The sequence below is a fragment of the Danio rerio genome, chromosome 7 (genome assembly GCF_049306965.1).
Source record: "Danio rerio strain Tuebingen ecotype United States chromosome 7, GRCz12tu, whole genome shotgun sequence".
Taxonomy (NCBI): domain Eukaryota; kingdom Metazoa; phylum Chordata; class Actinopteri; order Cypriniformes; family Danionidae; genus Danio; species Danio rerio.
This window is the reverse complement of record NC_133182.1, coordinates 65,990,054-66,013,372: the sequence shown is the minus strand read 5'-3', so window position 1 is coordinate 66,013,372 and position 23,319 is coordinate 65,990,054. Positions and strand designations below refer to the sequence as shown.

The window sequence follows — 23,319 nt, the reverse complement described above, 5'->3', positions numbered from 1 at the left end:
TATTGAAGATTAATCTTTATAGCTACTGTAGACATATTTATTTAAGACTAATATTTATAGCTATACTACTGTAAACTTTTTTATTGAAGATTACATTTTTTTGGATTGTTTTAGCACGATTTTTAAAACAGTATACACAAGTAGCACAACCACACACCCAATTAGCAAAACACTACAGATCATTTGCATAATTAAACACTCTTGTAAAAATTATACACTTACGTTAAAAAAACAAACACACACACACACACTTTTTATCATAAGAAACAAACGTTTCACATTTACTATTTACTGTGTACGCGAGTTACACTCTGCTGTGATAAACTTAAAACAATTTTAGCACTTCTACTTCCCTATGATTAGAGTAGGCTACCATCAACAAAGTAAAAATATAAAGTAAACCCACCAAACACTACACAAGACCAATGTTACAAACTGAAGAAACTCATTTATTTCTCAAAATGCCCAAAATGTTGACATGGAGATTAATAGTACTGTAAAAAAAGGCACTTTACGTATTGTACTTAAAGTTTACTGTTATTAAAAAATAAATAAATAATGATAAAACAAAAATCAACACTAGACATGGGGCCTGTTTCAGTAAGGAGGTTCAACCAACTCAGAGTCTAAACTTGAACTCTGAGTTGATTTACCGAGAGATTAAAAACTCAGTGTATTCGGTTTCAGAATAGCAGATCTGAGTTGGGTCAATCAACTTTGAGTAGACCAACTCAGAGTTAAGCGCACACACCATGACTATAAAAAGGCATTATCAATGGAGCGCAGATTTTACAAATGACTATGGCAACATCTTAAAAAGCTTGCCTTGCCTTCCCTTGCAAAGTCATAGCAAATATGAGCATATATTTTCAAAAGCAACACCACTGCATCAGAGAAACAGAGACAGCTAGCGTGGAAAAATATCTGCTCAAGTTAACACGTACTTGTAGATTTAAAGTATTTAAATATTTAAGTTTAATAAAATAGGTATTGTTAGGTGTGATATTTATGAAATTTTCCACTTTTATAAATATTGATCAGTTTTAATAGATTTAAAAGTGCACTTGTGTGTCTGCCTTTTTATTGATCAAGTGATAAAAGGTTGATATGACATTTAGGGCTATGTAAGCAGAATTAAACAATAGTTTTTAGAAAGAATAATAATCCCATTAATCTAACAGTACATGTGCCAGTTGAAGGTCAGTGTATTTAAACTAATTATTTATTTAAAAGGACAAGCCATTCTTGTTCGTGACTTTGTTCTTTGTGTGACTAAAATACTGGCAATAGCAATGTTTCCATCCGAATATGTTAATTAAATTTATGTGCAAAACTGGAGTAACGCATGAAAGATGTGTGAATAATACAGTGTTTCCATCCAACTAGTCAAAGAGAACAAAATCATCACTTCCTGATTAAACGGGCGCCAAACATCAAGAGTAAAAACAAAATTTACTGTGGTAGTAGAAGCTGTGTCAATCTTTTATTTATTTAATAAATGTACTTGCACCTCAGAAGACAATGCTGACACACAATGAACACGTGGGGGCATTTGAAGCCATGGGACGCTGAGAACAGATGGTCTGGAGATAATTAATAATATAATAACATTAATACTGAAACGATTAATGCATTTTAAAGTGAATAACCAAAACAACATTTGAGATGTTTTACAGTCTGCTCGGCCTGCTGGTTTGTCATTTCATTTTTATTATCATATGATCTCTTATAACAAACCTTTTTCAATGCAATTGCTGGAATTTGTTTAGTAAAAGTGTTTTCATCGTTGTTTAGAGGCATCTTTTCTATCGAATAAAAGTTTTTTCCTACTCAGGTATTTTTTATGCATTTTTTTCAAAAGTTATGTGCATCATGACATTCCATCAATCGTTTTAATGTGCTTCTTCAAAATGAAAATTAAATCATCTTTAAAAGGGGGAGGAGACTGACAGAAACTCAGAGTTTAGAGATTAAAACCTGCTCATGAACAGGTTAGGTTCACATAGCAAGTTACCACGGTAACTGACTCTTGAGTTTAAGTTACCTCTCTTTCAGAAGCAGGCTTGACATACTCTGCTTTCTCCAGTTTAACAAACCTGCCATTTTAAAATGGAAAACTCAATTTGTCTCATTTTAAGATTAAAATACTCTGAGTTTTCACTTACAGTTTTTCTTAATTGCTTTAATGCAGCCATCAACTAAAACTCCACATTTTCAAAACAGTTAACACACAGGTCTAAACAGCGCTCATGGTCAAAATGACACAATTTATTCATTTAAAATATGCAACAATAGCTATTTTTGCCTTCAAACAACACAACTTGCAAACAAATATACGAGCTCTTATAATCAATCATTACACAATAGACAACAAAATACAAAACTCAGTGTGAATCAGTGCACCATTGCTTGTCATTGTAGCCTATTACCAGTGCGGTTTGTAGTCTTTTAATTGGGCTGTCAAGTTTACCTTCTTGCAAAGAATCGGATCCAGAATAAGAAATGCTTTATTAACATTTATATTGAATTCATGACATTTTTTTATTTTTATTTTTTACAAGCCATGGCTGAAAACTAAAATAATGTAGTTGATAAACAAAACAGACAAAAATAATGAAATACTTTAAATATTAGCGAAAACACATGTAAACCAAAATACAGTCAAATCTATCGGAGTAGAAGACATAGCCACTATTGACCTCCTCCAACCATGCTGGCAAAGAACAACACAGACCAGCCACCTGTTTTTTTTGAAGGTTTGCAGATTGATTGCTAATTGAAGATTTGTTTAAAGAAGTGTCAAACCACTGCTTTAGTGATTTCATACTAATCTTGATAGTTTCTAATAGTTGGAATATATGGTTTTTGTTTTGTTACCATTGCTAAAACAGTGGAGTTTGGACTGCTTGAATGACATGTGCTAACTGTTTTGAAAAATGTTGGGGAAAATGTGTCAATCCAATGAGAAAGTGTTTACACATATGCAAGGCATGTCTTCTGCTCTGCTGGGATAGTGATGAGGAAAGTGGAGTGATTTCTAATTTCTTTAACCAGGTCAAAGCAAACAAGAAAAACTGTAACCTCCTTTCTGAAACAGGCCATTATCTATTTGCCTGCCTGTATCTGGCCACATCATTTCATCGACAATGTTGTCATTAGCAAGACACCTTGTAATGAAATGTTTTGAATAAGGAATCCATCCTTGTATTCCTGCTACCTCCATCTGGTCACAGGCCTCCATGGCTTGGATGAGGGGTACCTCAGCCTGAAGAGGGAGATCATATACCTTCCCCAGCCATGCTAAAAAAAATATATATATATTTTACAGGGCTAGGGAATGGAGAGTATGGTGGAAGATATAGGATGGTGAAACGATGGCGAAACAAACGTGGATGTTGCTAAAACCAGTTCTGAACCAGAGCAGTGAAAAGACACATTGTCTCAGACAACAATGTGTTGCATTAGATTAGGGTTGGCCAATCCTGATCCTGGAGATCTACCTTCCTACAGATTTCAGTTGCAACCCTTATCAAACTCACCTGTCTGTAATTATCAAGTGGATTTCAGGTCCTAATTAATTGGTTCAGGTGGGTTTAATCAGGGTAGGAGCTAAACTGTACAGGAAGGTAGATCTCCAGGAACAGGATTGAGCACCCCTGCATTAGATTGATTTGATTGGATTACTCATTCTTTATCTCTTTCCATTTTGCTTGAAGACCGATGAAGCCACCTGCTGCTTTTAATAGTGCTTAAACACCTGATTGGTGTGTCTACAATTAAGCAAACAAGTGTTTGCACACCTGATGATTGTGTTGAACCAATTGGTTGGACGTTGTGGTAATTTGACAGTCAGTTCTTTTGTTATTGCAAGGAAGTGACTTCATGGTAGATTTTTGTATGTAATGTATGTTAAGTGTGTTTAGTGTTATGCAAATCACTCTGTGTAGAGTTCTGCAACAAATATAAAGTTGATGATGTGCTTAAAGTTGTGCAAATATGGGCTGATATTTTGCTTCTTGAGTGTAAGGTTTTTGCTAATAATGTACTACTTTTAATTTTAGTGTGTAAGCAATCCAAAAAAAAAAAGAAGAAAAAAAAACTGTAAAACTACATATCAGGAGGAGATTTCCCAGAGATGGGTTGTGGCTCTAAGGGCTTCCGCTGCCTAAAAACTAGCTGGATAAGTTGGCGGTTCAATCCGCTGTGGTGACCCCGGATTAATAAAGGGAATAAGCCGACAAGCGGGCGACGCAGTGGCACAGTGGGTAGCACGTTCGCCTCACATTGACAAAGGTGAATGACAAATAACATTTGAGGAGAGTATGTGTGCATTTTTTATTGGCTGTGTTTGGAAATGTAAAGCAAATGTAAAAACACAGGCCATTTTGAAATTGTGCTTGAGCAATCCAAAAAAAAAAAAAAAAAAAAACTGCAAGAAAAGCAGAATTCTTTGGGCCTAGCACTGTAAAATGCATGATGACTAATCCTTTGCCCACATGATGCTTTTCCAGGCAATGGACGCTCCTTCCCACTGAGACTCCCTTCACATACAATAGTGTTTTTACTGTATTCTAAAGAACATACTTTTGCTTTGCATATGTTCTATTATTTATTTTAGTTTTCTTCTTTTCTGTACAATATGTTTGTTTTTTATGCTATAAACAAAATTGTTTGGCCTAATTATTATTATTATTTTTATTATTATTTGTCATTGGTGTTTACAGTGTACCTGTTACTCCTCTCAGCAGATTATTGTCACTGTATAACACTGTATTGAAATGTAGATATAAGCCAAAAGAGCAGAGAACTTTAGATTTAGAACAGCATTGTTTACATGCTGTATCCAAACATTTAATATTATGAAATACTTGTTTGCCATTTGATGCAAATGCTTCATTCTGACTTGTGGCTATGGCATTTTGAATGCAGTGTTAGATTTTGAAGGAAATGTGAGGCATTTTACATTTTGTGTTTGCAGTTTTGAGAAATGTGTAGAGTTTTGAAAAAAAAAGGTGACACTGTTTTGCGTGTGAAAGCAGTCCCTGTTAGATGTTTATGTTTTAGGTAGAGAGTTGTGTGTAGAGTTTTGAAAAAATAAATAAATAAATACGCAGTTGAGTTCAAGGCTGAGATTTGCTGTGTAGTTTTGCATTTTGAGTGACAGGTTTCAGAAAGTGTGTGACATGAAAAGATTTTAAATGTAAGAAGTTGGGAAAAAAATAACTAGTGAAATCAGGAATTGCAAACCAAAATTTCTCCCAATTGTTTTTTTTCTTGGCAGGGTAGTTAAAGTTAATTGTTTTAATGTTTTCTTCCTTCTCTGTGTGCTCTATAATGTATTTGACTAATTAAAAAGTATTGAAATATTTATTTTTATTCTGTTATTTTGATTCAATGTTTTGTTTATATTTGTAAAATTCTTTGGATACAAACGTGCCAAACTGTAAATATGAGATGTAACTATGAGAAAAAAAAAGCAAAAACTGTAATACATAATTAGAAATACTCATTCTCATTTAATAATATTCAAGCTAAAACAATGTATATTCAGACATTGATAATATGCAGTATGACATGTTAATATTAATTCTATATTAATGTACATGTTGCCAAACTTTGACATATGCTATTAATGTCTGATTTGGAAAAGCTTATTCATGCTTTCATGACCCCTCAGTTAGACTTTTATGATGCATCACTAGGCAGTTGCCTATTGGCCTAATCAACAAATTTCAGCTGGTTTAAAATTAAGCTGTTAGAGTGCTCTGTAGAACAAAGAAATATGATCCTATTACTCAAGTTCTTCTATCATTGCATTTACTCCTTTTCATTAGTTAGTCTGTTATTCTGCTTTTCAGTATCCCAAGGTTCCATAATCCTAGACAAGGCTGTATCCGGGGCTGATGCTGTGGTGGTCTTGGAGAAGTGGTGAGTATAAGATTCTGTATAAGTATAAGAGTGGTGAGTATAAGAGTATGATTCCTGAAAAACCCCAGTGACAGACGAGTCTCCTCATTGATCCTGTGGGCCAGCCTTTACACCTGCTGGTGACCTACTCACACCTGCAGCTTCTCCACGATGGATGTCCAGTGTTCATCCTCTTGCGCCTAGACTGCAGCTCTGCACTGGAAGTTTGGCCAGAGGAGAAATGGTCTTGCCCAACTAAGCCTGGTTTATCTTTTAGTTATATTTTTCCTTCACTTTTGTCAATTGGTGAAGTTTTGTTCTCATTGTGATTCTCCAGCTTGAGCATTTTAATGGGTTGCATCTCCTTTATGTTATGTTTCTCTCTCTAGTTGTCTCTGGTTGCTCATGGAAACAAAACTACCAAATGGCGCATGTGTGGTGTCACACACAACAAACAGACGTGACTGACATTGACCGATTAACTTTAAGCTGTGTATCCACACTTATGTCCTGCAGTGCCTTGAAGAGTACAACATCCTTGTCCTCACCATTAACCTTTAGCACACAGTGAAAGGGCTTCAGATTTTGCATCTTTGAAGAATGGTTTATCCGTCTGCCAATCGTGTCTTTGTCAGGGTGACACGTGCACGAGAAAGTCTGTGCTTCGATGCACAGGTTTCTCTGTCCAGCTTTAAAAAAATAACATGTAGACTGTCCTGTTATGGATGTCCTGCATCATGGCTTTCCCTTCGGCGGCTGTAATTACCTTCCCATGAAGGTCGCAAACAATTCCACCTTCGCAAAACCGTCTGTTTGCAACCACACTTGTGATTAAAAGTACATTACACCTTTAATTAGACCCGGACATTTCATGTTTAATTGTACACTTTGCTGCAGCTTCTACATCACAAATAGAAAAATAAGGAAATAAAGAATAAATAAACATGTACCAACCTAGACCTTGTGCAGGACCAAAGTTCTTAATGGCAAGGCCCTTCCAGGACTGCTCTGAGACAGATTTAATTACATATTTACCCATCTCGGATGAGGCAGTGGCACAGTAGGTAGTGCTGTCGCCTCACAGCAAGAAGGTTGCTGGGTCGCTGGTTTTTAGCCTCAGCTCAGTTGGCGTTTTTGTGTGGAGTTTGCATGTTCTCCCTGCCTTCGCGTGGGTTTCCTTCGAGTGCTCTGGTTTCCCCCCCAATCCAAAGACATGCGGTACAGGTGAATTAGGTGGGCTAAATTGTCCGTAGTGTATGAGTGTGTGTGTTTGAATGTGTGTGTGGATGTTTCCCAGAGATGGGTTGCAGCTGGAAGGGTATCCGCTGTGTGAAAACTTGCTGGATAAGTTGGCGGTTCATTCCGCTGTGGCGACCCCGGATTAATAAAGGGACTAAGCCGACAAGAAAATGAATGAATGAATTTACCCAACTCACTGGTGGTCTTGAAAGCTGGTTTCCACAACCTGACAATGTCTTCAGGCTTAGGGTGATTGGATGCCCACCTTTGCAGCTAAAGGCTTGCCATGTGTGAATTGTGCTGGAAGAGGAAAAAGAAGAAAACTCATCATCACATTCACTGTATGCACATGTTTGAGTGAATTGTGTTTGATTGAATTGAGTGAAAGTGTGTTTAAGGATTAGAGTACTTACACAGCAGATATTCTTGTCTTTGGTCAAACTGAGTTTTCCGCCACTTATTTGTTCTGTAAGGGGTCTATGGATAAAAGATAGTAATTCTTGGCTAATTCTGGCACATTTTACAGTAATGTTTATTAATGTGCATTGACCCTGTAAACAAATAAACTAAAACTAAACTAAACTATCATAAAACACACAGTCTCTGGAAAACCCAGCACTGATCTGCTGTTTTTTGGTCGGAGGCTGACCATCACAAGACACAGGAAAACTTGACAGAAATGTAGTGAAGTCTGAAGAGTTGGTGGCAGCACTTTGGCCCTTATCATCAGAAGTAAAAATATATAAATAAGGTAAAAAATAATAAAAGTGAATCAAATGAAATGAAAAAAGTAGGATCTGCTGAACATGTTAACAGAACAGAAGAGTTTTACATTTTTATTTATTTATTTATTTTGTTGTTTGCTGGCAATAATTTAAAAAAACTTTGGGTTTCTGCTGATGTGAGATTAATTTGGTTGATCCATGACAATATAAACTGTATATTATTAATGTTATTTAACAATATATGTAAACACTATCTAAAAAAAAATAATAATAATTGGTTTAACAATTTTACAGATAAGCTCTATTAAATTAATATTTTAATAAATAAAAAAAATAAAAAATAAATGGAGCTCTACCCTGCTAAAGAGTCCAACAGCACAGACGTGTCCACCATATCCTGAGGCTGGGGCTTTCTGCAATGCTGCTTGAGCATATAAGCAGATATGGCCTCTTGCTATGGTGCTGGGAGGGTTTTTCAGCTCTTCACCAAGGGTAGCTTAACCCTGAACTGGGGAACAGAAAATGTTAATCATGAAATGGCTAATACCACAATCTGAAGTCTACTTGTAGGCATGTACATTTCATGGAGGCGTTCCATGTCCTTTGAAACATTCTTAACTGCCTCGCCAGACGATGAGATGAAGAAATGACTGCAGTATTTTTCAGGCTGAATGTTTTCCAGTCTAATCAAAGTGAAGTACACCTGAAACCACTGTGCACAGATGAAAGACCATTATAGACTATGACTGTGTTTTTAAACAAAATTAATCTCTTATTAATATAAAAAATGGTGACAATCCACAAAAAACAACATTACTTTAATTATATATTTAATGATAAATATATTTAAAGATTACATGTATTATGAAACAACAGATAAGTAAAAAGATTGGACTTACTGCTTCCTCTTTGGCTGTTAAGGCGAGTGTCTGCTGGCTTTTGCTACTGTGGCTGTGGAAGCCAGTCAAAACCCTGCCACCATGATGAATTCTGTCCACCCACTCTGCTTCCTGGAAAACATTGAAATTAGGCCATTTAACAATGTAAAATACATTACAGTATATCACAAGTGCTGATTTGCTGCAACAAATTAGCTTACCGTTAAGCCTTTCACTGTGGCTGGGCTCTGGTGATGATGTTAGAGCAGGATGGCCTCACAGTAATAGAGGTAGAACACCTTTTCACTACCCAAGGCCTCACCGCCTATCTGTAGTTTCAAGAGAAGATCCTCAGGACCCAGATTTGCCGGCCCTCAAAACATTTTGCCAGTCTTTAGTGCTGGTAGGAGTGGCAGTTGTGGTGGTGTCTGCATTGTCCAAGACCAGTTCTGATTCATCAGGCTGATTCTTGATGAAACAACCTTGCTGAATGAGCTCTTTTACCATACTCAGTCGGCAGCCCAGATCAGGCAAGATCTCACAAAGCTTGTTGAAGTCCCAGGTCCTGCAGGTAAGCACTTAACTCCTGTGGGATGCTTTTGCTCTTAGCAGCTCCTCAGATCTTTCATCTTGTGAGCTGATTGTCATGCACACCCTGGCCAGGTGAACTGAAATACATGCCTGTGGCTTCTGCCGCAGCAAACAGTAAACAATGCTGCGATCAGCAGACCTGTAAAAATAAATTATTGAAGTTAAGAATAGATTTAAGCTAGTTTTGAAGTCTACAATAGCTTTAAACAGGCTAAACAATTAAATATATACCATACTGAACTGAACTTCAACTCTAAAAACTGGAGTTTCAATTTACTAGAACTTCTATGTTAAGCTGCTTTAACACAATCTACATTTTAAAATAGCAATCGAAATACAGATGAAATGAATATATATATATATATATTAAAAGGCCATGAAACCCCCTCGTTTCAGCAGGGTGTTTTCACACCTCTACTTTGGAAAAAGTCAGAAAAGTGGGCGTGTCCAGCTCTGTTTAGGGGGGAGTGTCGGAGGAAATAAAGTGGGAGGGTGTGGGAGTGTTTATTTGGGCACGCGCGAGTTTCAGAGTCAAAATACACACACACAGGAGAAAGTGATGATTTTAACCTACATGGACATCTGTAGTCGAATTATTTGCCAAATTATTAAATGTTGGACTTTAACTGCAGTTTGGCTCTTTCATTCAGGGAATTCATTCATGCCCTTCGCGACAAACGAGATATTTGATTCGAAGATCTGCTCTAAGCGTGTATTTTTCATGCAATGTTTGATACCGCACGGCGAATGAGAGAAAAAAAACCTCTGCATTTCCCGGAAACTAAGATGCACTCGGCAGGTAGTGTCAGAAAGCCGCGTGTGTTATTCCGGTCACAAAATGCGGTAAAAACCCTACACGAGGTTAAAGTTTGGTTGTGGTGCTAACATGTTTACACTCGGTGCAATAGTTAACTTAGTTCGATACGAACAAACTGAATAAACAAAGAGCACTGGTCGCTCACTAACCAAATCTGTAGAGACAGAACAATCACCAGCAACTAGAGCCGCGTCTTTATTAAGAGAAGACTACAAGTGAATCCGGATCTCTTCGTTTGCAGATGAGAACAGCTCTCAGGTAAACAATAATCCTCCTTAGACACGTAAGTTATTGTTGTCGAGCGTCGCATACACTGTTAATCCACACGTGACTCCAGATAAGCTCTCACAGAGAGAAAATGAAAACAAAACTTAACTGCAGCAAACTATAAAAGCAACACTTCACGCTTGTTTTGCCAACACAACGTGGCGTCTCTGTCGTGTAAACACTATGACAGTAATGAATATTAATGAACTTGCACAATAGAGCGCGTTGAACCAAGCCTTACTCATGCATTAATGCATCACACTGTAAGACGTAATAAGACACACCCTGGTACAGACGTCCAGTCTGCATGCTGGAAAACACGCTATTATGTAATGACCGTGACGCAGCTTCAAAAATTCGTTTCAAACCGGAAGTACGATTTGCTTGAAATAACGCAAAAACAACCAATTTACACTTTTTAGTGAAATATAGGTGTCCTAATAGTGTTTTTAACAGTGTGGGACACATATATGACTGTAAACAGCTCAAAAAATGTGTTTTGGTGTTTCATGACCCTTTAAAAGCAAAATTCTTACTTCTGAGCTTTTTCTGTCGTTTTCTCAGCAAAATGGGTATCCAATGTCTGGTTAAATGGTATTGGTATAGTTCTGCAGCAACACAGAGTGTAAGACTGCAGTGTTTTAGCTCCTGTATTTATGGTAATTAGAGCCAGTGGGTGTGGCCTCAGCCACCTAGTGTGATGTCATGAAAGCTAAGCCAATGAGCAATAAAGGTCGTAGCCAGGAAAAGTCTTCTACAGTTCCATAAAAAATAATTTTTCAATCAATACTTTTTTTTTAGAAAAGGAAAAAAAAAGTTTAGCAATTACTGGCAATAATATTGTATGCATACAACTATCAAAACTAACAAAGTATTTTTTTTTTTTAGAATTTACACAGTTTTCACTAGATGATGAGTAAACTTTTTAATTTATTCTAAATTCTAATATATACATATATATATATATATATATATATATATATATATATATATATATATATATATATATATATATATATATATATATATATATATATATCATATATACATATGAGTTCAATTAATTTAAAGCATATTTTTCAGTTGCATTCATTTAAAAAAAAATCTGTAAATTTGCACTTTTTATCTACTTTATTTACATAACAATATAATCATACTCACATTTTACATATACATAACACACACACACACACACACACACACACACACACACACATATATATATATATATATATATATATATATATATATATATATATATATATATATATATATATATGTGTGTATGTATATATATATACAAGTTTTATTCTGCTAAAGGGGGTTTGATTATTTGAAGCAATGCAAAGAATTTTTCTGAGTTGAGCTGATATAAAAATGATATATTTCAGGTTGTCTGTTTGTTTCATTAGAGAAATGTAAAATCAGAAGAAGAAAATATTTTTATTCTTGAAGACTGGATATCATTATTAGTGAGCTGGTGTAAGTATATCTATAGGTATATTATGGTATACATACTACAGTACATGTATGTGTATAGCCAGGGTGAGCAAATGAGTGTGAATGTGTGAATGCCTGATGATAATGTTTCAGTAATGTTTGTCATTGACATATCTCTGCCATTCTTCTCAATGGCCACTGTTAGCTGAGCCATTTCTAATATTACCATATGTATATGGTGATGATCAGGGTAAATGTGCTTGCTACTAATTATTTATAACAAAAACTTAATTGTGTGTTTGTTGTGTTTTGTCTTAAAAAAACAGCCATGTAGTTGAATCTCTGATGTGGAGAGGGTTTCAAGCACCAGCCAACAGCACACTTCCTGGAAAAGATGTTCAAGCACTTTCTGCCAGTGAGTGAGTTGGCAAAACAACAACAACAACAACAACTCTTGTAAGACTTTTTGCTGGATATATAAAAATACATAAAATCAATGTAATAACCTTGACAAAATTTAACTTAAAAGCCAAGTGTCTCACAAGTTTATATTTCAAATTTGATGAAGTTAACATGCGTAAGTACTTAATAAAGGATTAATAAAGGGACTAAGCCGACAAGAAAATGAATGAATGAAAATACTGGAGCAATACAGAAAAGTAATAGGTCAAAATCCAAACATCTGCCGAGCATACAGTTGAAGTCAGAATTATTAGCCCACCTGAATTATTGCCCCCCTGTTCATTTTTTTCTCCGTTTTCTGTTTAACAGAGATATTTTTTTGTCATATTTCTAAACATAATAGTTTTAATAGCTTATCTCTAATAACTGATTTATTTTATCTTTGTCATGATGACAGTAAATAATATTTTACTAGATATTTTTTCAAGATACTATACAGCTTAAAGTGAAATTTAAAGGCTTAACTAGGTTTTTTAGGTTAACTAGGCAGGTTAGGGTAATTAGGCAAGTTATTGTATAATGATGGTTTGTTCAGTAAACTATCAGAAAAAAAAATAGCCTAAAGGGTCAAACAATTTTGTCCTTAAAATGGTGTTAAAAAATGTAAACCTGCTTTTATCCCAGCCGAAATAAAACAAATAACACTTTCTCGTGAAAAAATAAATAAATAAAAAATAAATATATATATTGTCAGACACACTGTGAAAATGTCCTTGCTCTGTTAAACATCATTTGAAAAAATAAATAAATAAATAAATAAATAAATAAATAAATAAATAATAAAATCAAAGGGGGCTAATAATTCTGACTTTAATTACATATATATATATATATATATATATATATATATATATATATATATATATATATATATATATATATATATATATATATATATATATATATTTATATACATATATATATATTTTTTTCTTTGCTCTGTTAAACATCATTTGAAAAAATAAATAAATAAATAAATAATAATAAAATCAAAGGGGGCTAATAATTCTGACTTTAATTACATTTCTGGAATTATTATTATTATTACTGGTATATGTATATATATATGTGTATATATATATATATGTATATATATATATATATATATATATATATATATATATATATATATATATATATATATATATATATATATATTTTTTTTTTTTTATAAAACAATGTCGGGTGCTTTTCTGGCTTTCCTTGTTTGTGGAGAAGAAGTCTTTTGACCACATGTACCAAAGGTTTTCGAACAACTATTTTAGTAATTTAACATGCCATTTATTTTGTCTAATTGTGAACAATAAATAAATAAATTAATTAATTAATTAATAAAATAAAATAAAAAATATCAGAAACATATAGTATGAGTGATTTATTTGAGCGTAGAGAGTATATTATGTGAAATGATTCCAATGCATATGCATTCACTCACCTGCAGAAATTACTTGAACATCCTTTCCAGGAAGTTTGCTGTTGGCTGGTGCTTGAAACCCTTTCCACATCAGATATTCAGCTACATGGCTGTTTGTTTGTGGAAGACAAAACAACAATACAGAAATATTGTAAATAATTGCAAATACTTTTGGATCCCTAGCAAGCAAAATTTACCCTGATCATCACCATATACATATGGTAATATTAGAAAGGGCTCAGCTAACAGCATTACGGCAATGTCAAACATTATTGAAACATTATAGTTGTAGCCAGGCATTCACACATTCACACACACATATATATATATATATATATATATATATATATATATATATATATATATATATATATATATATATATATATATATATATATATATATATATATATATATATATTAAATAAACAATTGGATAACTGATTTTAAGCAGTTGCTATTCAAAATATCCAAAACTCAGAATAGATGCAATCTGAGCAAATCCTTCAAAATCTTCTCATCAAAGGCTAAACGGACTCTTGGTTGATGCAGGTAACATTTTTGTTACATTTATAAGCCATTTTTGCTGCATTTTTAAAGCATCAATTTTATGAGGTCAATCGCTTTAATGTGATTTCTATGTGTTTTGAATGGACAATATCACAGTCTGATTATTTTACTAAACCAAAATAAATAAATATATACTGTAAATGAATGAATGAATGAATGAATGAATGAAGTAGTGACTGCAAGTTAAAGCAAAATAGAGCATTACAAGTATCAAAACAGAGCTAAAATCCCACATCAAAAGCTCTTAACAGAAAGAAACAGATCTGTATTCAGTTAATTAATCTATCATGCAGCACAGATGGGTTATGTTATATATAAGCTGACATGTGAAAATGGATAAAACTTGTCATAAGAGATGTGGCAGATGGATGTGCAGGGGATGCCATTTTTGGAAACCACTACATAAACATTATTTAAGTTTATTTTTTAATTTTTTATTTTATTTATTTATTTTTTATTATTATTATTATTTTTACCTATCAGCTTTGGGTCCACACTTATTTAAAGGGCCATTTTACAAAATGTAAATATATCTTTGGTGGTTCCAGAATGTGTCTGTAAAGTTTCACCTCAACATAGCCATCAGATCATTTATTAAAGTGTGCTGTTTCTGTAGCCTGTACCTTTAAAATCCAAACGAGCTTGTTTCCCCCTCCCACCGTTCCCACATGCATGTCTGCTTCTCACGTTATGTTGGATAAACAGTCAGTTACAGATACGGATGAAGCAGAGATCCAGCTTACAAGTAAAAAAAAATAAAATAAAATAAATAAATAAAAATAAATAAATAAGTTTATTTGGTGTATTTGTGGTGGAGTTTATTTAAGTCTTTCTGAAACCATGCGTTACACACAAGAATGCCATTACAAATTTCACAGTACACAGACACGTTTAACTGTGCACTGTTTTTGCATGTCTACTTGCATAAAATGTGACAGAATAAACATTTATAATGCTACATACACTGCTATATCTATTACTGTACAAAATAAACCAGATTTGACATCTTCAACATGGAACTGTTGTGTGTTTAAAGCATTCTCACTCACTGGCCACTTTATTAGGTACACCTTACAAGTATTGGGTTGGACCCCATTTTGCCTTCAAAATTGCCTTAATCATCCGTCACATAGATTCAACTAGGTACTGGAAATATTCCTAAGAGATTTTGGTCCATATTGACATGATAGCATCACACAGCTGCAGCAGATTCAGATCAGCCATTTCTGAAAATCTTAGGCCAACCCTTGTGGTGACAACAACAATGCCACATTCAGTCACCTAAATCATCTTTCTTCCCCATTCTGATGCTTGTTTTGAACTGCAGCAGATCGTCTTGATCATGTCTACATGCCTATGCTGCCATGTGATTAGCTGATTGACTGACACTATGCTATTGTTTAAATACAATATATATCTTGTTTTCATTACTCTAATATGACTGTGGATACACTAACAGTTCCACAAACAGCTTCGATAAGTTTATTTAGATTCATAGCAACTCCAGAACAATGGGAAGAACAAATCTGTGTCTGTGCTTCATCATTAAAACCACATTAGAACCACTGCGAGGACAAATGTGTTCTTAGGGAAGTAAATATCCACTCCTAGTAATCTCAATTAACACTAAAAAAGTATATCTGAGAAAGTTTATTCCTAGCGTAACATTAGCCAGCTTACTTAGCAAGTACTTTTCCAAGTGGAAGTTTAGTATACTGTGAAACACAGTTCTTTGAATGGAGGCAGCCAAGTATATTTCATCAAACAGCGGCATAATTAATTTCAGCTACTGCAGTGCGACAGTCAAATGAAATAAATTTCTCCTCCTATTATCAAGAGGCACATCCAACCACCGAGCTGCAGACATGGGCGCTCTGCATCGATGATGAGAAAGACTAAGTGTTTTTGCTTTTACTAATTACATCTAGCATATGTTGTACAGAAGCAGGGAGGAGACCGACGGAGGACTGAACATCACGTAATTGTATGAGTCACAGTGTTTCTTATTTGTTAAATAAATACATACTTAATTTCTAGAAAGTCCCCGGTTGCTTTTCATTTGGCGAACTATAATGAGAATTCCAGCGATTAACATTTAATATTTAGTTTCCTGCATATGAAATGAATTCATAAAACCCATTCACTCCTGGGAATGCAAACAAATTTAATTACACCTCTTTGCGATGACACATTTTCTTTTCCTTTCAAATGTCTCATGCTCAAATTGCAGGGAGAATAATGATGGAGAGAAGTAACGCTCATCTTAAACAGCCGTGAACACTTTGATCATCCGTATAAAAGCAGAAAAAAGGGACAGTGTGAAAAGTACCACCATCTTGACCTCCACCACAAAATGAGAGCACAGAGTCAAAACACTGTGCTATTCTCAGCTTTAATGGATGCACTGGGAAATGATGACTTGAAAGTCAGAAATCATTCAGGATTCTGCTTTGAAGGAACTGTAGACTTATTGTTTACCTCGTGATCTCACTTCCTTTCTATAAAAAATTAAGTTGGGGAAGTTTTCTTACATTCCAGCCACTTTTCACCTGAGGCAGGCCTTATCAGCTGTCAATGAATAGAAACTATATTGTCAATATAAGCATTGCTCACAGTCAGTGTTTTAGATCCTTCTGTAGAGGAAATGTGCAACATTTTTTTTTTATAATGTACATTCATGTTTGTCATTTTCTTTCAATTTTTAATGTAATAACTGCTAAAAAATTAAATCTTTAAATTATAAATAATTAAATTAAATACATTCTGTACATAAATGGACTAATTGTATGAATACATACATAAATACAACCCTTTTTTTTCACATCCAACGTGAATGCACAACACAATCTAGAAGTTAATAATGGGAAAATAATGAAAATTCTATTCAGGAGAGATCTTAGAGTGTATATGAAATTGATAAACTAACAGATCTGATTAATCTAACAACAATAGTATTGACAAAAACATCAGAAACCTACTCAATGCTCCATGAATAGAACATGCTAGTAGCTTTAGGCCATCTAAACCTTGCCATTTGTGCCGTGTTACGTTTAAAAACAAAAATGTTCAGTTCAGTTTAATTACAGACCTGTTTCATAGTCAGACTCAATCAGTAATAACACAACATTTCTAATAATCATTCAGTGGAGACTTGGAAACAATGTTCAATTTTATTCTGACTCTTTTTTCTTGTATCTGTTCATGTTTCATTATTGCTGTGAGGGATTTACACAAACTGTGGGGAAATGCTCTGGTTCGTCATGAGTCAACACAACAAATTAAATAAGTTTATGACCTTCTGTAGCTCAAATCACAATAATATGGGTCCTTTAAACAAAAGTAGTAAATTAAAATAAAAGTTTACTATAATATAGTTGACGTCAGAATTATTAGCCATCCAATGAATTTTGTATTCTATTTAAAAATTTTCAAAAGTTATCTTTAACAAAGTAAGACCTTTTCACTGTATTTCATATAATGTTTCATATAATTTAATATTGTGTCCTATAATTTATTTCAGTTTGTACAAAATAAAAGCACATGAAGAGTTCAGATGCAAAACCTCTAAATTTATCTGGCTCCTGTGTGTAGATTCAGTAATTTCACTTTTATGGCAAAGAATAAGCTTTGTTTATGGTCTTCAAAGTAAAATAACTGAGAATAATGGCTAAGAATAAGGCTAATTTTTGATGAAAATTTGCCTGTTTTTGAACCACTGTTGTCCAACAATTTGCCTAATTATTCTAACTTAGTTAACCTTAGTATAGGTTAACATTTTACTTTGATGGTCCATTTGAGTATTTTAGACTGTCTGCCAAATAGCTGTTGATACTGCTGCTAAACAGATATTTAACTGACTATAAGTAACTTTGCAAGTACATGTCTACTTACACTAACTAATCCAACAGTCTATTTATAATCTAATGAGAATTAGTTGGCATGTAGATTCAATGTTATGTACGTATAGCATATACATATATACATCATATTTAATATATACTTATATGATGATTTTGAGGATTTTTAATTGGTATATACACTCAGCTGTCACTTTATTAGGTACAGTTGAAGTCAGAAGGCCCCTGTTTATTTTTCCCCAATTTCTGTTTGATGGAGGGAAGATTTTTTTTCAACACATTTCTAAACATAAACTCATTTCTAATAGCTGATTTATTTTATCTTTGACCTATTGACAGTGAATACTATTTGACCAGATATTTTTCAAGACACTTCTATACAGCTTAAAGTGACATTAAATGTTCAACTGTGAACCAAGTGTGTCATGGAAGGTATTTCTTCACAGAGCATGCTGCATAACATTATTGCATCATTATTAGGCTGGAGGATTGCAATGTTCTCCTCACTGGAAACACTATCATGCTCTCTTAATTCACTACATGTGATCCAAAATGATGCAGCTCATCTGGTCTTCAGAGAGCCCAAGAGAGCCCTCGTCACACCTCTGTTTTATTTTCTGTCTGCACTGGCAAAACATCAATGCTTATGCACTGAACAGCAACAGGCTCTCCTTTAGTGAGTGAGTGCCCCAGGTCAGTAAGAGTAAGTGAGTGCCATCTTGTGGTATTATGTCAGAGAGGCTCTAAATCACATTTCAGGACCTTTTCATTTACTGTTCCTCACTGGTGACTGATTCTAGACAAATGCTGAATTACTGGAAACATTCAAAGACTTTTATTTATTTTTAATTTTTTTTTAGTGACCGACAAACTTTTTATATACATTGTGAAATTGTGATTAACACAAAGTGAGGTCAAATACATTTTTTTTTTTTTTGCATGTCAATTTTGGAGAATGGTCTGGCTGCAGAATGGGTGCAGATGCAAGCTGTGACTGCAATCAATAGTTTTAATGCGTACACCTAACCCCACCCTCAAGCCTACCATTTACAGTGACTTCACAAACTCCTTTGATTGCATGTGTCTGAGACTACATGTCTGAGAGGGTGTGTCCAGTGCAATTTTGGTCAAACAATTCTCATAGTGGAATGACCTTGACCGTTAACAGTGTTAAGTGATTCCGAGTGAAGAAGATTCAGAATGTCACAGGTAGGCTTTCATTTAGAGAGCTGTGTGTTTTTATTCTGTTTGTGCGCCTGAACGCTGGAACTGAGGATGCACAAGCTGTATAGTGTAGGATTGTTGTCACTTGCCAGTCACAGTCTACAAAAACACAGTCAAAATTATGCATATTTATTCTGTAAATCTATGATACCCTGGGCACTTGATTCTGTTAATAATGACCAAGTGAGACAAATCAATTTGAAAGTGCACTGTACTGCACCCTCATGAGCACACGCACAGTTTGATCAGAATGACAAAAAATGCAATGAAGATATTTACATTTTAATTATGTTGTTTTTATTTTGATTCAAATCAATGTACACCATTACTATGATTCTGAGCTTAATTCAAATATTTAGATCAAATAATTGTGTTTAAAAAAGGGAAAGTTTTAACACAGGCTCGTTCTGAAAATGTAGCCCTATAGACATTTCTGGAGATTGTAAATTATGTAGCCAGAGCTATGTATGGCTGCATTTCACCTGTAAAATAAAGACTATGGGGTGTTACGTCCTTTTAGATGTTAATATTAAACTAAGGGTATTTCGCATAACATGTGTTTGTGTGTGTGTGTGTGTGTGTGTGTGTGTGTGTGTGTGTGTGTGTGTGTGTGTGTGTGTGTGTGTGTGTGTGTGACACATGGAAGGAGATAGAATGATAACTGAAATCCAAATATCACTGCAATCGATTATTTATTACCTATACTAATACCACACTAATGTGAAACATCGCGATGGACGATGCCATCGTCGTCGTAGGCGGGGGGTGGGGATCGTTGTCAAATATCAATTAATATATAACGAATTAATTAATTGTAGCTACCGTTTTCACTACCTGACCCACATTGTCTTTGCTTTACCCATAACCATACCATAAATAAATAAAGTTACACACAAATTATCAACTGTCAATCACTTTTTTTCCGCGGGACTCTGGCATCAATAGGGTACCGTGATTTGTGTTGTTCCAATGGCTTTTTCCATAGCTGGTGGAGGAGATAATTTTTTGGAGTTTCTTTGTTTTCATCAAATTCTCACCGCGTGCGTGGATTTAGGAGACATTTATGCAAAATGCATCTTTGCACCTAAACGCAGCACTTAGAAACAGATAAACAGATGTTACATGAAGTTGCTGAAGTAAAAAAAGCCTGCAATGCTTGCCCCGCCTTTGTGCTCTTCCTATTGGCCCACTGCTCTAGAACTGAACGTGAATGATTGGTTAATATCAGCTGTCAATAACTCAATCAATGCCTTCAGGTGACAGGAGTTACAACTGCGAAAATGTGTACGCTAAAGATGAGAGAATGAAAATAACACTGACAGATTTACCTACAGTTACTAATAATGGCACATCTTATCACATTAGTGATCATGTGCTGAATATTAATCCACCATTTACACTTTTCTAAGAGTGGATTAAATACTTCCAATGACTTCAGGTCCACCATGAAAATGACAGAAAAAACCATTCACTGTAAAGTCTGTGGGACAGGGTTTGCAGGTAACGGCATTTGCCACTGAATCTACACATTTTAAGCGCGAGAGGTGCTGTATAATTCTTCATTTAATTCTCACGATGTTGTCAGCCATGCAAGCGGCAGCTATATGTATAATTTAACACAGCTCATGAAAAGAACATTATTGCTTTTATTATGACACACAAATAATAATATATAAATATAATATATATATATATATATATATATATATATATATATATATATATATATATATATATATAATAATTTAAATATAGTTATGTATAAATAAAAATGTGGGGCGGGCGGGGCTCGACGATGGATCGCGATGCCGGCTCAGAATCGTTAAGTTTTTCCGCCATCGGCGATGGACGATCGGAACAACCCTATATCACATAAATTGCTCATTTCTACACCCTCTCCTAGGTATCCCTCAAACAGGTATCAGTTAACTGGATGAGTTCACAAGCTAATACTTTGCAATTTCATAATGCCAAAACACTTTAGACGAGCATTAAACACAAGCAAAAAGAAAACACATTCTCTCATACTAGTCCTTGTAAGAGAGACTGTCCTTAGAGAACCACAGAAAGAGTGAGAGCGAAAGCAAGAGGGAAAAAGGGAGAGAGAGAGATAGAGACCACATTGCAGTTTGGGCTTAGCTTTTAAATTCTATGCTGACCAGAGATTGGTGGCGCGAACCCAGCGTCAGCGGCCAACGTCATCAGCATACGGATCCTACAATGACTTTCGTACCTGTAACACACTCGTAAAACGAAACACCCACATACAAACAAACGCACACACATATCTCCAAAGTATGTTTGGCATGCAAACGTAATGGGGTATGGCGCCATTACTTTTCTTGCTTGCCAGCTGGATGGCTTTTTCGCTGTTACCAGTTTGTCCGATAGCTCAATATGTACATCGATGAACTTGAGACGCATAGCTGAGTTGGCCGCGACAACAGGGTTCAAGTCTGGTGAAGAACAGTTGTTGAAAGCAGATAAGATAAAAACAAAAGACAAAAAATTCAATAAAAGAGTAAATAACAGGGTAAGATTGTGTTAAAATCTGAAAATGTGGTAAAACTCAGGAGGGTTTTCATTTTTTGGACTGCTTTTTAAATCGGAGCTTTTAAAAACACTATTGGTTGGGTTTTGAGATGAAGGACAATGGGGGGATTGGTCAGTTGGTCAGTTATTAAGTCAGTCATTCGAGAATAATGGTGGATTTAAGTGAGAACATCAGGTGTGAATGGTTCTCGCGAGATAATTCTGAGATTTAAAAAAGCATAAACAGCGACCTCTAGTGGATTCGTGAAAACAAAAACAGCAAAAAAATAAAAAATAAATTAAATAAATCCTAGCTCCTGGGATGTATTTTTTCTCTCTCCAGAATTGTATATAGGGGTACGTAATCAGAATAAGCCTGAGTTGTTTACCACAATATTACCAAAATCTCACTATAATAGCATTAAGATGGTCCATTTAAAACCATATTATAACCTTTGTACTAGGAGCACTATGTTAAGCATTGCCTTTTAATGATGAATCTGCTAAATGACTAAATGCAAATGAAAATAAGCCGAACACCAACTAGGGAACACAGAAATTGAAGGAAATTTCCTCATTTTCCATGTTTAATCAAATTGCCATGCTGATGTTGTGAACTGCACAGGTGCTCATTGTGAGGAACAGATTATTCCCTGAATGTCCAAACACAAAGTCTCTGAACAGACACTAATTACCTATAAAGAACAGAATGTTCCACATGCTGACAAGCCGAGGGGCTCATGCAGTACTGGGTAAAAAGTTAACCATGTGCTAACTCTGCATTAACCTCAATGAACCACTATGCAATTTTTAAACTTAATATAGTTAATACATGCAATACCAAAGATTTGATTTGGAACAGTGTGCTTTTGACTTCCCAGCCCACTTTCAAGGTCCCAGCTGATTAGTTACAGGGTAGGTGTGTTTGTTCCCAAAGAAAAAAAAAAACTCTCAAACTTCACTTTGAAAAATTAAAGACAGATTACAGAAAACATAAAAAGTCTTAGGTACTTTACTTAATACTAAATTCATTATTTTATTATTGATTTTATTATTGATTCCACACACATTGAAATTCCATGATGGCTTGTTATCATTTTGGTGATTGAAAAAGTAAGCAAGCTGCTTTTGCGGATCTTTGCTATTCAATCATAGTTCACATCAAATACTACAGAGAGAGTAATGCAACCCATTGATATTGAATTCTCTCTACAATAGAGGCAAGGAGCATAAGTATGTCTGATGCTGGATCTGATTCAGATGGTTTATGTAACATACTAGATTTTGATTCATATCCAATGTTGAATTGTATATCAAAAAGGTATCAAGAGGAGTTGCATAATTCTTCCTTTCTTTTTTCTTTCTATTTTTCTCTTTTGAGCGGCTACAGTTTTTAT

At 34.6% G+C, this 23,319-nt stretch overlaps 1 long non-coding RNA gene across 1 annotated transcript; it reads right to left on the bottom strand.

The window, feature by feature from the left end:
• Positions 1 to 4,692: 4,692 nt before the first annotated feature.
• On the bottom strand, positions 4,693 to 11,051 carry LOC141375228 (uncharacterized). The gene is made up of 7 exons (XR_012382924.1): positions 10,961 to 11,051; positions 8,971 to 9,479; positions 8,771 to 8,881; positions 8,450 to 8,583; positions 8,228 to 8,379; positions 7,560 to 7,623; positions 4,693 to 7,446 (listed from the first exon to the last, which is right to left on the bottom strand). It is a non-coding gene; the product is annotated as an uncharacterized lncRNA (long non-coding RNA).
• Between the last annotated feature and the right edge of the window lie 12,268 nt (positions 11,052 to 23,319).